At 45.3% G+C, this 16,678-nt stretch overlaps 1 long non-coding RNA gene across 1 annotated transcript in view; it reads left to right on the plus strand.

Annotated features, from left to right (window-relative positions):
* LOC139281234 (uncharacterized) overlaps window positions 1-16,678 on the plus strand; it is an 83,584-nt gene that overhangs the window by 26,602 nt on the left and 40,304 nt on the right. Inside the window, exon 2 of the long non-coding RNA XR_011596851.1 lies at window positions 10,227-10,358. This is a non-coding gene — a long non-coding RNA (uncharacterized lncRNA). The remainder of the gene's footprint in view (window positions 1-10,226; window positions 10,359-16,678) is intronic.

The raw sequence follows: 16,678 nt of genomic DNA on the forward strand, positions 1-16,678 counted from the left end.
TGGCTGGTCCAGGTCTTAACTTGTTGAGCCGTGACAGGGGTTCCTTCACTCCCAAAAGCATCCATAACTAACAATAGGTTCGCCGGTTGCGGCATTTCCATCTCCGGTGTGGGCAACGGCAGACGGCTCAAAGCATCGGCACAGTTCTCGGTGCCAGGTCTATGGCGAATAACATAATCATAAGCGGATAATGTCAGCGCCCACTTCTGGATGCAGGATGAAACATTGGTATTGATACCTTTGTTTTCAGAGAGCAGTGAAATGAGCGGCTTGTGATCTGTCTCCAGTTCAAACCGAAGACCAAACCGGTACCAATGCATCTTTTTAACCCCATACACACAGGCTGGTGCTTCTTTCTCTACCATGCTGTAGGCTCTTTCCGCTTTAGACAAACTTTTTGAAGCATACGCGACTGGTTGAAGTTTACCCGACTCATTAGCTTGTTGGAGTACGCAACCAATTCCATATGACGAAGCATCACAGGTCAATACTAAACGTTTACAAAAGTCATAATGTAGCAGCAGCTTGTTAGAGCAAAGCATAGAAACATAGAAATTAGGTGCAGGAGCAGGCCATTCGGCCCTTCAAGCCTGCACCGCCATTCAATAAAATCATGGCTGATCATTCAACCTCAGTACCCCTTTCCTGCTTTCTCTCCATACCCCTTGATCCCTTTAGCCGTATGGGCCATATCTAACTCCCTTTTGAATATATCTAACAAACTGGCCTCAACAACTTTCTGCGGTAGTTAATTTCACAGATTAACAACTCTCTGAGTGAAGAAGTTTCTCCTCATCTCGGTCCTAAATGGCTTACCTAAAGCAGATTAGTGGCTTTCTCAAAAGCTCTGTCTTGAGATGGACCCCACACCCAGTTGTTGCCTTTTCTTAGCAACATGTGCAGTGGTTCTAATAAGGTGTTCAATTTAGGTAGGAAGTTACTGAAGTAGTTGAGTAGACCCAGGAACGAACACAGCTTGGGTGCATTCTTGATGATGGCCTTGGTTTTCACGTCCGTGGGCCTGATGCCGTCAGCAGCAATTTTCCTCTCCCCTACCTCTGGTGCCATGAAGACGCACTTCGAGCATTTCAGTCTGAGTCCCACTTTGTCCAGACGATGTAGAACCTCTTCCAGGTTGTTCAGATGTTCCTCGGAGTCACGACCTGTGATCAGGATGTCATCTTGGAACATGATCCCTTCACGCTGGACTCTGTCCAGTTCGATTTCGACCATCTCCCTCATCATATACGGAACTGCCCGAGCTTTATGATGGACGGATTTTGCATCTGAGTCCACGTGGATCTGCACCTTGGCTCCCGTGAAGTTGCCGATGCCTGGTTCGAACAGCGAGGGGAACTTACTCAGTACTTGGGCACATTTATCTTCCTCCGACGAGAACGCCTTGATGTCGTTCCAGTCCCATCTGATCTTTTTCAAGCCAGCTCCTGCCGAACAGCATTGGGCCATTGCCTGGGACAATCCATAGCGGTAATTCGTGAACCGCACCGTCATACGACACTTTAATTGTGGCACTGCCAATCACCATTATGAGTTCTTTGGTGTATGTGCGCAACTTGGAATTGACTGGACTCAGCCTGGGCCTCACAGCGTTAGTATCCCACAGCTTGTCGAATGCCCTCTGGCTCATTATCGATTGACTCGCCCCCGTGTCCAGTTCCATCGATACCGGCAGCCAATTAAATTTCACATTCATCATTATCGATTTGCTCTTAGTTAGGAATGAGTACAGTCCATAGACTTCCTCCTCTGGTATCTCTCATTGCGTATCCGGATCCACACTAGTCTGACTATCCTCCATGTGGTGTGTCGCAGCACGCTTGCTCATCTACAGACACTTGCGCTGGAGATGCCCCAATCTTGGACAGCCTTTGCAACGATATTTTTTAAATCAGCACTGCTGGTGCCGGTGATTTCCCCTACAATGCCAACACGGAAAAATCGGATGCATTCCCGCTGGCAGACTTTGGGCAGCCACAGGTTTCGCGTACGCAGTCGGGTAAGCCCTGCCATGTGCCGCTCTGCCGAACGCCGAATCAATCATATTTACAGTACTTGTCGAGTTTAGATTTTTCACTGATATCTGCTTTAGACTTCTATCCGTCGTCATGCATGACTGAGCGCCCGTGCTGGCCCTGTTCAAGTCCAGCGTCTCCACCGCCTGTAGTTTACACAGGATCACCTCGTGGTTGGTGCCGATTACAAAGAAGTCCCACAGCATGTCTGCCAACACAGCCCCGAACTTACACGGTTCCGCTAGATGTCTCAGGTCGGCAACGAATTCCACCGCATTCTGGCCCTCTGAGCGAACGTGTGTATAAAATCTGTATCTCGAGATGATGATGCCTTCATCTGGCTTAAGGTGGTCCTGTACCAGTGTACACAATTCTTCATACGTCTTCTCTATTGGACTCACAGGCAATAGATTCTTTATCAGACCATAAATGTTTGGACCGCAAACCGTGAGAAACACCGCCCAGCGCCGATCGGTGTTGCTGACCTCCTCCATTTTGTTGGCCACGAAGAACTGTCTCAAACGGTTCACAAAGTCTGCCCAATCTTCTCCTTCCACAAATCGCTCCAACAACCCAATTGTGCTCATTTTTGCATGCAAAGGTTCTTGTTGCCTCGTCGCCAAATGTTGTGTATGCAATAACTGTTAGACTGAGTACTGTTTAACTCCAAGAGGTATGACCTTGGCTCTGCTTTATTAAGGCCCAAAGTGACTAATATACAAAATGGCTGGCCTTTTATACTTGGGCTGCACACACGTGCGTGCAGCCCAATGGCCTCCAACAGTGACGCCATCTAGTGGCTAGTGATCCCAAAAGTACAAACATGACAATTCATTGGTGTTCAGAAGAATGAGAAGTGATCTTATTGAAGCTTATAAGATAATGAGGGGGCTCGACAAGGTGGATGCAGAGAGGATATTTCCACTCATAGGGGAAACTAAAACTAGGGCACATAGTCTCAGAATAAGGGGCCGCCCATTTAAAACTGTGATGAGGAGAAATTTCTTCTCTCAGAGTTGTAAATCTATGGAATTCTCGGCCCCAGAGAGCTGTGGAGGCTGGGTCATTGAATATATTTAAGGCGGAGATAGACAGATTTTTGAGCGACAAAGGAGTAAAGGGTTATGGGGAGCGGGCAGGGAAGTGGAGCTGAGTCCATGATCAGATCAGCCATGATGTTATTAGATGGCGGAGCAGGCTCAAGGGGCCAAATGACCTACCCGTGCTCCTATTTCTTATGTTCTTATAAGGCATGTGGTTGTGAGCCTGGTGGATGAACTGGCAATGTGTAGTGTGATTATTAAACCTTTGCTAATAAACCAACTAGTTCTTAATACCAATGTGTTGCTGTGAATTCTTAAGCAAAGAACCCATGAAACAAATACATTACAATCCCTAAGTATGGTGTGTTGGGTTTGTGGTTACAATGCTCCCTTTTAAAATAAAAAATGTACTTTCCTCAATAATTATACAGAGGAAGCATTTGTTCTGTCAAATAACATTAAAACTGTCTAATGAACCAATATGTTTTACATTTTTTAAAATATCCGATTCTTGTTTTTTAATTAAAAAAAATACCGTGGAAAGCACAAGAAACACTCAGATTTAAAGCCACTAAAAACTGGCCAAAAAAAAAACAAACATCGGAAATCATTAAAAAAAAATCAGAACCCCTACATATAGAAAAGTTGTCACAATGGGGTTTAGGCTGCAGTTATAATACAGTATCAAGCACAGGCTAAAGCCAGGTATGGAAATGAGGTTTGAGGAAGTGTTCCTGGTGCTCACCGGTGGGAATTGGGTGGTAGTGCTCCCAAAATGGTGGGGAATGGCTTCCGGTCCCATTCCCGCCATTGTTGTGCCCAACGCAGTCTTTTCCCCCCAGGCCTACTGCTAGAAGGGTGCTCGGATGCAGGGACATCCGAAGAAGCTGTCGTTCGGTCTTGTAGCTGGACACACTCAGACCTCTGATCTGAGGATCCAGCCTCAGTCCTACCTTCTTCTACAATCTGTTTTTAGTGGTCTTGGTTGAGGGATCAATATTGGCCAGGATACCGAGGAGAGCTCCCCTGCTCGTCTACAAAATAAAGCAAGAAAGACTTGGCTTTATATAGCGCCTTTCACCCTTTCACAACCACTGGACATCTCAAAGTGCTTTACGGCCAATGAAGTACTTTTGGAGTGCAGTCAATGTTGTAATGTAGGAAACGCAGCAGCCAATTTGCACACAAGCAAGCTCCCAGAAACAGCAATGTGATAATGACTAGACAATCTGTTTTTTTTGTTACGTTGATTGAGGGATAAATATTGGCCAGGACACCGGGGATAACTCCCCTGCTCTTCTTCGAAATATAGTGCCCTGGGATCTTTTACATCCACTTGAGAGAGCAGACGGGGCCTCGGTTTAGCGACTTATCTGACCGTGCAGCACTCCCTCCGCACTGCACTGGAGTGTCAGCCTAGATTTTTTTGTGCTCCAGTCTGGAATGGGCATTGAACCCACAGTCTCCTGACTCAGAGGCAAGAGAGTGCTACCTACTGAGCCACAGCTGATACTGAATATAGTGCCATTAGATCTTTTACGTCTCCCTGCAAGAGCAGGCAGGACCTCAATTTAACGTCTCATCTGAAAGTCTCCTTACGGTAGCCGGTCGCAAAGAGATTTGGATACGGTAAAGGATGCGGGCTTCTTGAAAATGAGCCTCATGATGGCTAAGTTATGCAGCATGCCGCACATAACAGTGAACAGACCAACAATCTCAGCGGAGTATTGCAAGTAGCCTTTGGAATGTTCCAGGCATCGGAAACGTTGCTTCAAGATGCCAATGGTCCTCTCTATTGCGACATATAGTATTCCTGGTCAGCTGGCTGCTGGCGAGACCGTACCCTTTGTCTCCCAGTAGCCAGCTCTGCCCTTCTGGCTGCTGCTGAAACATGGCAGATATAGCGCTCTCGTGTAGGATGAACGCATTATGGGAGCTCCCAGGGTATCTCACATCAACTGACATGATGCGATGCATGTCGTCACTGACGAGCTGCACATTCACAGAGTGGAAGCCTTTTCTGTTCCTGTATATCTCGGAATCTTCCAAAGGTGCTCGCAACGCGATGTGGATACAATCAATGCAGCCCTGTACCTTTGGGAAGCCAGCAAACCTGGCGAAGCCCACAGCCCTGTCACACATTGCCTGGGCAGTCAAGGGGAACTTTATGTTCCTCCGGGCATAGTGCAGCAGTCACCTGACAAATGCAGATGTGTTGCATGTTGAGAAATGGAGCACATAGCCCACGTTGTGGCCTGGAATGATCCAGATGCATAAAATAAAAGTGCAGCTGTAACTTTTACTTCAACTGACAAAGCAGTCCTCCTGACGCTTCTAGGTTGCAGGTCTGCTTTTACTAACTCACTGACCTCGGTTATAACTTCTTTGCAGAAACGCAGCCTTCTGACAATCTGCATCACTTAGATTCAGGTATGAAAGTCTGTGTCAATATACCCGATGTGGCTAAGACCTCCTGCCCATCATCCTACGTGTTCTGAGGTTCGCATGCGATGATGTCTTCTCCGCAGCACCATCATGCAGAAGGCTTGCACGAGGTATGACATTGTCAATATTGCCCACATAATTAAATTGTAGCTTTACAATTTTATGACACAAAAAAATACTAACCTGGCGGGACTGACCTATCAAGAAAGACTGGATCAACTGGGCTTGTATTCACTGGAGTTCAGAAGAATGAGAGGGGATCTCATGGAAATGTTTAAAATTCTGATGGGTTCAGACAGGTTAGATGCAGGAAGAATGTTCCCAATGTTGGGGAAGTGCAGAACCAGGGGTCACAGTCTAAGGATAAGGGGTAAGCCATTTAGGACCGAGATGAGGAGAAACTTCTTCACCCAGAGAGTGGTGAACCTGTGGAATTCTCTACCACAGAAAGTTGTTGAGGACAATTCACTAAATATATTCAAAAAGGAGTTAGATGTAGTCCTTACTACTCGGGGGATCAAGGGGTATGGCGAGAAAGCAGGAATGGGGTACTGAAGTTGCATGTTCAGCCATGAACTCATTGAATGGCGGTGCAGGCTAGAAGGGCCGAATGGCCTACTCCTGCACCTATTTTCTATGTTTCTATGTTTCTATATCTCCTTATATGGCTCGGTGTCAAACTTTGTTCTCCTGTGAAGCTCCTTGGGACTTTTTAACTATGTTAAAGGCGCTATATAAATGCAAGTTGTTGTGAGAGTGAAGCTGAAGTGGTTCACAATTGTGACCTGAACTCAAACATGTTACATTGGTAAATCTTACTGCTTGATTTGTTGTATACTTATTTTAATCAAAGCTTTTTATGTGCTGTTGAAATGATGGGCTGAAAATTGCGGCCTCGCCGGGTCTGTACGATGTGCGCATGCGCTGAGAAGCGGCTCTTCCGATCTGTCAAAATGTCTTCAGACAGATTCTACGCATCCCCGCAGGAAGCACATCCGCGCGCAGAGATTGGGCTATTTGCCCAGCGCTAGTCGACTGAAGTTGAATGTTCAGCCATGAACTCATTGAATGGCGGTGCAGGCTAGAAGGGCCGAATGGCCTACTCCTGCACCTATTTTCTATGTTTCTATGTTTCTATGTTTCTTGCCCAGCGAATGTCCTTCAAACTTTTACGCCTGGTAAAAGCAGGCGTATAGCTTACTTTTACCAGCATAACACTTTTAAAACATATAAATTTAATCACTCCTATTTATATGAAAAATTCTGTCCATTAAAGTAAATTTATTTTTTAACCCTATTAAAACATATTAAAAAAATCCAAAAAATATTTTTTTTCTAAAACATTTAATTACATTTAATTTCAATTAATTTTAAATAAGTGAGGTTTTTTTTATTTATTGTGCTGTGTTTCTTGTTTTAGGGGGTTGTTCTCATTGATAGTAATGGGAGCTCGTACAAACGGAGTTCCCATTATTATCAATGAGAGTACTAGATAGTGATTGGTGGTCTAGGCCCATGTGATTCCAACATAGACATCTGTATGTGGAAGACATCTTCTCGTACGCTGCGCAGTGATTGAAGGCCTCTGACTGGAATCCTACGTTCCTCCTGGGACCAACAGGTAGTTTTGCAGATTTTTTTCGGGGCAGAGGCATTCGTACAAAGGAAGCCTCCGACTGCAATTTTCGGCCCGATATATTGCAGTCTGTTTTGTTTTTTGATTGCTAAAAAAGAATCTAGTTGAGGAATTGGCAGCAACTGGTAAATGAATACCAACTATTTACAATCTATATTAATGACTTGGAAGAAGGGACTGAGTGTAACGCAGCCAAGTTTGCTGACGATACAAAGATGGGAGGAAAAGCAATGTGTGAGGAGGACACAAAAAATCTGCAAAAAGACAGACAGGCTAAGTGAGTGGGCAAAAATTTGGCAGATGGAGTATAATGTTGGAAAGTGTGAGGTCATGCATTTTGGTAGAAAAAAAATCAAAGAGCAAGTTATTATTTAAATGGAGAAAGATTGCAAAGTGCCACAGTACAGCGGGACCTGGGGGTACTTGTGCATGAAACACAAAAGGATAGTATGCAGGTACAGCAAGTGATCAGGAAGGCCAATGGTATCTTGGCCTTTATTGCAAAGGGGATGGAGTATAAAAGCAGGGAAGTCTTGCTACAGCTATAAAAGGTATTGGTGAGGCCACACCTGGAATACTGTGCGCAGTTTTGGTTTCCATATTTATGAAAGGATATACTTGCTTTGGAGGCAGTTCAGAGAAGGTTCACTAGGTTGATTCCGGGGATGACTTATGAGGAAAGGCTGAGTAGGTTGGGCCTCTACTCATTGGAATTCAGAAGAATGAGAGGTGATCTTATCGAAACATATAAGATTATGAGGGGACTTGACAAGGTGGATGCAGAGAGGATATTTCCACTGATGGGGAAGACTAGAACTAGAGGGCATGATCTGAGAAATGTCTTCTCTGAGAGGGTTGTAAATCTGTGGAATTCGCTGCCTCAGAGAGCTGTGGAAGCTGGGACATTGAATAAATTTAAGACAGAAATAGACAATTTCTTAAACGATTAGGGGATAAGGGGTTATGGGAAGCGGGCAGGGAAATGGAGCTGAGTCCATGATCAGATCAGCCATGATCTTATTGAATGGCGGAGCAGGCTCGAGGGGCTGTATGGCCTACTCCTGCTCCTATTTCTTATGTTCTTATGAATAGGTTAACACCACATTAAAATATCATTACGATAGTGCTGCTTCTACTTGCGTTTGAATTACGTAACATGAGTGCTACACATTTTTAGTGGGATACTGATTTAAATTAATTAATTTAAATAGATTTAAAATAATTGGTAGAAGGATTAGAGGGCAGTTGAGGAGAATATTTTTCACCCAAAGGGTGGTGGGGGTTTGGAACTCACTGCCTGAAAGAGTGGTAGAGGCAGAAACCCTCACTACATTTAAAAAGTACTTGGATATGCACTTGAAGGACTGTAACCTACAGGGCTACAGACCAAGAGCTGGAAAGCAGGATTCGGCTGGACAACTCTTTTTCAGCTGGTGCAGACACAATGGGCCAAATGGCCTCCTTCTGTGCCGTAAATTTCTATGATTCATTTCGCTATCTTCAAATATCTGGTTTGACCTGCAGACTGCACCAACCCACAATGCACTTTAGGGGGCAGTACTATACCAGATATAACATAGAATGTGGAACTGACATGTGTTAACCTCGACAAGCTGATTTAAAAAAAAATGTTTATACATTTTTATGGATTTGACATAAATTGAATTATCATTCCTCCTGAGGGTATGCTTTCAACTTTTTCCGTTTTGCTTTATTTTAATTTTAATTTTTATGAGGTGAGAAATGAATGCCCTCAGTCCATCTGTCTCTAGCCTCTGTGCCCTGTCAAGTTAATGTGCGAAGGACTGAGTCTGCCAATTCATGTCAAAGTACAGCTGTGCTGCCCTTAATCTGGCCAAAGTGAAAATGGAGTAGCAGGTGTTTTTTGTATATTTCATTTTTTTTAAATGGGTATCTAATTTAGGAGACCAACGAAGGTAAATACAGTATTAGCTACTTAGCAGCTAATAGGTTGCATCTCAGTCTTGCAGCTGTTTTAAAGCTCTTCCTGGGACTCATGTTTCAGCATCAGTTCATCTCAACATGTTGCTAAGCGCCCACCTGGTCAGCCTGGTCTAAACCAGCCTTGACTCTAGAGATGCCTTTTAAAAAACAAAGGGAGAGAAATTCGGTCGCGCTTCTGTTGCGGCATTAATCTGGGCGGAGCAATACTTTTAGCATCTTTGAAAAAGTTTGTGCCTCCCACCCAGAAATTCGTCAGAATTGGTCAAAGAGCTGACAGGGGTGATAAATCAGCCGTTGCACACCAGAGCTGGGGGTGGAGGGGGGGGCGGGGTGGTGATAACGAAAGTTCGGTCGGTACATTTTGCAGACCTATTGCGCATGCGCGGAACTCCGAATCAGATCCCGGGAAAAGCCGAGTCTTTTATAGTAATGTACCCATTAAAGTTTTCCAAATCACTTGTTTTCAACCTGCACTGTTATGTCTGTCTGCTGCTGCAAACTCGGAGGCTCACGCACCGTGCCCTGTGTGCAAACGTTGCACTGACTGTGACCTCCGAGGGAAGTGCTTCCTCGTTGCTTTAAGTAGCCACTAGTCAACGACTCTGCAAACCTGTGCCGACTGTTTTCCCAGACGTTGTGATTGGCGGACACTCAATGAGGCGCACGCATCGAATTTGCCGACTGGTACGCAAGCTTGGGCGTTGCACCAGAAATACATCATGATCGGAGCGGTCGTCAGCAGCCGAGAACTATTGGTTTGCGCCCCCGGTAAGAGCCGCTAATGAATTTTCTGTCAGGGCGCTAAAAGCTGCTCGCCTGGTTGCTAAGCTCTAACTCTTCCCATTAACGCCCCCTCTGGCCAGTAACTGAGGCTATAGACAATCGAAAATCCAGCCCTTTATGTATTTACATGTAACACATGGTCCCACGCTCAATTCTTGGTCTTAGCTGAGTTGATCATAACTGGGAAAATGGCGGACGCACTATAGTTGGCCTGAATGTGTCTCTCGATGGCAAAGTAGGTAAGGAAAACTGAGCCCTTGGTTCGACCTCCTGATCATTAGTCAACTTCCCCTACTGAACGTGTTGTTGTTTTGATGGCAGGTGACACAGAAGCCGTCTTGTCAAACTCGTCATCCATCCTCCCGCACCTGAAGAATGGCCACTTCAAAAAGGGCCCGTCACTTGTTATGAAACTGGACTCCGGCAGCAGTCGCCATCTTCAGGTGAGAACAGGTATGGGTAGAAAAAAAAGGCAGAGGAAAAAAAATAGTAAAAGCAATCAAATAATTTCAGAAATGCAAATGAGAGAACATTGAGGGGTTTACTAACCCATTCTTTATAAATGCATTTATGATTTTGCTACATATAGTGCACACTATATTTGGTTGGTTGAAGTCCCCCGTTAGTGCCAGCTGTGGCTCAGTGGGTAACGCTCTCACCTCTGAGTCAGAAGGTTGTGGGTTCAAGTCCCACTCTAGGGACTAGAACACTGAAATCTAGGTTGACACTCCAATGCAGTGCTGAGGGAGTGCTGCACTGTCGGAGGTGCTGTCTCTCGGATGAGACGTTAAACCGAGGACCTATCTGCTCTTAAGTGGACGTAAAAGATCCCATGGCCCTATTTCGAAGAAGAACAGGAGGGTTCTCCCCAGTGTCCTGGCCAATATTTATCCATCAATCAACATAATAAAAACAGATTATCTGGTCATTATCACATTGCTGTTTGTGGGAGCTTGCTGTGCGCAAATTGGCTGCCGCGTTTCCCACATTACAAAAGTGACTACACTCCAAAAATACTTCATTGGCTGTAAAGTGCTTTGAGATGTCCGGTGGTCGTGAAAGGTGCTATATAAATCCAAGTTTTTCTTTCTTTAAAATAAACTTTCTTTTTTTCATAACAACTTCTTCATAACAACTATTATCTTCCTTCCTCTGAGAACATTATAGCACATCTATATGTTGTATTCATTGCCATTTTCTAAAGCAAAACATTTTTCTTATATTCGTATTAGTTCCCAATGAACTGAAGCTTACGCATCTTGAGGGTAAAATGCGTCATGGACTGCAACACAAAATGGTTACTAGCTGGAAGGACATAAGCGAAACGTAGTTCTGGATGGATTTGGATCTGTTTGGAGACTGGCCACCAGTGGTGTCCTGCAGGGATTGGTGTTGGGACACCTGATCTAGATATAGCTGTTGGAGGCATGACCTGCAAATTTGCAGATGATAATAAGATCCGGTGCAAGTGTTAGGGCTGTAGATGATGCTCATCCACTTCTGCTGTGACATTCATCTTAATGTGCTGGGGACATTGGTCACATGACTGGCAAAATGATGTTAAATTTGGAAAAATTCCCAGTGTTATGCAGGTGAGCAGGCGAAAAGTATTAAAGCAGTTGGAGAAAGAAAGAGATCTGGGTGTTCGAGTACATTCTTCTCTAAAGGTACACGAGCAATGCTGTGAAGCGATAGATAGAGCGAATAGGGTGTTTCGGTTCATTCATAGGACAATTGATTATAAGACAAAGGATACTATTTTGTCCTTGTATGACCTTGGTCAATCCTCACTTGGAACACTGTGCCCAGTTTTAGTCTCCTCACATGGCGAGGGATATTGAGGCTTTGGAAAGGGTGCAGAAGAGGGTCACTAGAATAATTCCCAGGAAAAAGCATCTTGGTTATCAAGATAGGCTAAAAGAGTTGGGTCTCTACACTTTAGAGAAGTGGAGACTTAGGGGTGATCTGATTGAACTTTATAAGATAGCAAATGGAATAGATTGTGTTCCAATTGTAAGCTTGTTCCAATTAAATATGTTAGGGAGGACCAGATGTCACAAATTTAAGTTGTATAAGGTGAGATCTAGGTTCGATGTCAGGAGGTGGTTCTTTTCCCAGAGAATAGTGGGCCTCTGGAACAGACTACCGTCTTGTGTGGTGGATGCTGATTGGCTAAATTCCTTCAAACGAGAGCTGGACCTGTTTCAGGCTGGGGTGCACGTCACCTCTTACAAAATATAGGCACGGCAGGGAATTCAGAGTGATCGCCTGGACTAGTTTTTATCAATGAGTTGGAGAGAAATTTCCCAGATTTCCTTTCTCCTCATTGGCCTGATTTTATATTTGTTTGTTCGCCTCTCCCAGGAGATCACATGGTTTTGGGAGGGGTGGAGAGGGTCTATATTGTGATGCACAAGGTGGGACAGGCTGAATGGACCAGTGGGTCGTCACCGCTCCGCCATTGATCGTATGTTCTCGACTCGCTATCTCCCATTTCTCATCATTGACCAAGATGAATTTCATCCCCAATTGCTCATGTTTCCACTATTGATAGATTTACACTTCATTGTAGATTTGCCTCCTCTATTCGCCCTCAGTTTTTGCCTGCTGCTGGTATCTGGTTCCAATATAACACTCTCACTTATTGTGTTCATGTCATCTGACTTGTTTCGGATCCAATTCTAAATGCAACCCTCATTAAAACACTAGTTAGGCCACAGCTAGAGCACTGCATGCAGTTCTGGTCACCACATTACAGGAAAGATGTGATTGCACTGGAAAGGGTACAGAGGAGAGTCACGAGGATGTTGCCTGGACTGGAGGATTTTAGCTATGAGGAAAGATTGGATAGGCTGGGTTTGTTTTCATTGTAACAGAGATGGCTGAGGGGAGACCCTATTGAGGTGTATAAAATTATTAGGGGCCTAGATAGAGTGGATAGGAAGAACCTATTCCCCTTTGCAGAGGGGTCAATAACCAGGGGGCAGAGATTTAACGTAATTGGTAGGAGGTTGAGAGGGGATTTGAGGGGAAACATTTTCACTCAGAGGGTGGTGGGGGTATGGAACTCACTGCCTGAAATGGTGGTAGAGGCAGAACCCCCTCATCACATTTAAAAAGTGCTTAGATGTGCACTTGAAATGCTGTAACCTGCAAGGCTACAGACCAAGAGCTGGAAAATGGGATTAAGCTGGATAGCTCTTTGTTGGCCGGCGCGGACACAATGGGCCGAAATGGCCTCCTTCCGTGCTGTAAATTACTTACCGTCTATTCAGGTAAGAACCGTCCGTTCTCGCTAGTTTCAGCTGTAACCGCCGAGAAGCCGCCGAGAATCTTGGTCCGTTTTCTCGCCGGGCGGCATTAACTTACCTCATTAATGGAAATTTTCGCTGGTGTTAGAAGCTTAGCGATCTTTTCTGGGCAGCAATCGGGCAGTGAGGGCTCTGGGGAAAGTCTAGCCCTCTGATTCGACGATCCTCCCTCCGAACTGGTTTAAATTATTAAGAGCTGCCTCAATATTTCTTACAAGTTGCATCATTCCCGCTCTACTTAGGTGAAGGCTATTCCCTATCTTTGTACTGGGAATAGTCTGTTATTTATGAAAGTGGCATAATTATTTTAATGTGAGAAACCTACTTACATCCTCAGATTTATTGGTGGCATCCTCTCCTTTATCAGAGTTAGTTTACCTGAGAACATGATCTTGCAGTCTCCATCATTGAGTTTAAAGCAGAGAAGCTTAAGGTGAGATTTAATGGAGGTGTTCAGCATTACGATGGATTTTGGTCGAGTAAGTAAAGAGAAACTCGCAAGAGGTCGGTGGGACTGAGAATGACAGATTTTTGTTGGATAAGGGATATGGATCAAAGGCAGGTAAATGGAGTTGAGGTACAGATCAGCCATGATCGAATTGAATGGCGGAACAAATTTGAGGGGCTGAATGGCCTACTCCTGTTCTTATGTTCCCTTCCCCTGCTGCTCACTATGGAGTTGCAGGGGAGTTATCCCTGGTGTCCTGGCCAATATTTATGGACGCGTTTATTTGTACTGCCAAAATGGCCACCATGCTCCACCCTTTGTTTCTGATTGGTCCCCTTGGAGGATAAGCCATTCCCTGAAGTTTCACAGGAATGTGTCACTGGAACTGCCCATTCCAAGGTCTCACTGACTTTGCAAATTGTAACTCGATCAACTTTGACTTCTTGAAGCGACAGAGGACAGAGCTCCCCAGAAGACAGCAAGGGCTAGACAAAGTGCCTTACCCCAGTCCAAGTACATCCCTCCCCCAGCCGAAGTGCCTAACCACAGTCCAAGTACATCCCTCCCCCAGCCAAAGTGCCTTACCCCAGTCCAAGAACATCCCTCCCCCAGTCGAAGTGCCTTACCGCAGCGCGAGTGCACCACCATAGATGGGGCATTGTGTATGGATTGTTAACAGGTTTATTGGGTATAGTGAATAGTGATAGTGTCGTGACTTCTGGATTTCATCCACTCCAATAATGTCGCTTGTAGGGGGTTGGAAGAACATGATCCGTCTTCCCTGAGTTCCCTCTCTCCCCTCCGATCTCCACCCCCCACCCAGCCTCTCACTCTCCCCCCCCGCCCCCGCCACTCTCTCCAGCAACCTCCCCCCCTCCCCGCCCAGCTTCTCTCTCTTTCTCTCCCTCCCCCCAAGCTCTCTCTCTCTCTCTCCCCCCGGCCGCCTGCCTCGACTCGGGATAGGAGGCTCGGGGCCCAATCGGGGGCTCGGGGCTCGCAGCTCAGCAGGAGGCCCGGTCGGTCGGAGGAGCATGCTCGCGGAGGAGCAACAGCTCAGTCGAAGAACCAATGGAGCAACAACGTGGTTGGACTGATCGCAGGCCCCCACTTCTCTCTCTCGCCATCGGGCCACTCCCACCGCCATTGGGCGCAGACCCACCACCATCAGCCCCCTCCTGCTGCCATCGGGTGCAGGCCCACCACCATTGGCCCCCTCCCACTGTCATCGGGCCCAGGCCGGCCAGGGGGAAGAGAGTCAGAGCCTGATGTCGTGCTTCTGACACCACATGGATGGAATGATTCGGCCGGTGGTGGGGGGGGGGGGTGGCGGAGCTTAACAGGGCGTGGGGCTTGTCGTCTGTCAGTCAAAAAAGAGCAGTACGGGAAGTGGGGGGAGCGGGGCTGGACAGACGCCTGTCTGTCAAAAAAAATGCAGCAGAAATAGTTAGTCCCAATATTTATCCCTCAATCAGCATAACAAAAACAGTTTATTTGGTCATCATCACATTGCTGTTTGTGGGAGCTTGCTGTGCGCAAATTGGGTGCCAAGTTTCCCATATTACAACAATGACATCACTCCAAAGGTACTTCATTCTCTGTAAACCGCCTTGAGATGTCCGATGGTCGTGAAAGGCTCTATATAAATGTAAGTCTTTTGGTTTGGGACACACATGGATGGTTTTCGTCGGATGTCACTAAATCCATCTAGCATTGAGAGAGACCTGTCTCAAAGTGTACAAGCTGCTGAGAAACTTGACATTTTTATTAAAACATCAGAAACTGATTATTACTATTCTGTGAAAGATAAAGTACTTTACGTAAAAAAAACCTCCCCTAGAATTTCCTTCTCCTTTGAGCTACCATGTGTTTGCTGAATTATAATGAATCTGCTAACACTGCATTACTAGTAAAAAAACAGAAGTCTCACTCTGTGAGCTCTTTGCAGCCACTTTAGGCAATTCTCTAGTCTTTGCTCCCCCCGCCACCGCCCCCACCCCCGCCACCCCAATAGCAATTTATCTTTTGGTAATAAAGTTTCTTTAAACAAAGCTGTGATCATTATCAATATAAAGTTTCATTGATCATCTGTGCTGACATAACCTGTTATGTGTGCAGCATGCAGCAATTATTTTTGCTGACTGTACTTTTCTGTCTTGATAATTCTATTTCCTGTGAACTTTAAGCGCCCTTTACCTTTATACACACAAAAAATGCATTAGTCATTCTTCAATGAACTTTACCAATCCCTTTGCACAAGCAATAAATGCCTTTATCATTCTCACTGCACAGTTATTGAATTACTGTCTAATATTCAGATTCTGATTGAACAGAACTCGCCTTCTCATCAATGTGCGATAGTTTTCTCATTAAACTTTCTAAAATCTTTCTCGTGGACTAGTTTACAGACTATTAGAATGACACATCTTTGGGCAGCACAAGTGAAATTGGCAAAGGGCCTGAGCAAGTTGCCCACCTTTCTGCTATTGAGGAGCAGAAAAATTATGTTAAACACGTATAGAACCTTGGTTAGACCACACTTGGAGTACGGTGAACAGTTCAGGTCTCCATATTATTAAAATGATCGAGAGGCTCTGGAGAAGGTGCAAAAAAGATTTACTAAGATGATGCCCGAACTGAGAAGTTATACCTATCAGAAAGTTTGAACAGGCTGGGGCACTTTTCTCCAGAAAAGAGAAGAGTGAGGGTTGACCTGATAGAGGTCTTTACGATTATGAGAGGTTTGATAGGGTACATGTAGAGAAGATGCTTCCATTTATGGGGGAGACCAGAACTAGGGGCCATAAATATAAGATGGCCACTAATAAATCCAATAGGGAATTCAGGAGAAACATCTTTACCCAGAGAGTGGTTAGAACGTGGAACTCGCTACCACAAGGAGTAGTTGAGGCAACGACCATAGATGCATTTAAGGGGAAGCTAGATAAACACATGAGGGCGACAGGAATAGAAGGATATGTTGAAGGGGTGAGATGAAAAATGGTCGGAGGAGGTTC

Source organism: Pristiophorus japonicus, chromosome 15 (genome assembly GCF_044704955.1).
Source record: "Pristiophorus japonicus isolate sPriJap1 chromosome 15, sPriJap1.hap1, whole genome shotgun sequence".
In the NCBI taxonomy this organism is placed as follows: Eukaryota; Metazoa; Chordata; class Chondrichthyes; family Pristiophoridae; genus Pristiophorus; species Pristiophorus japonicus.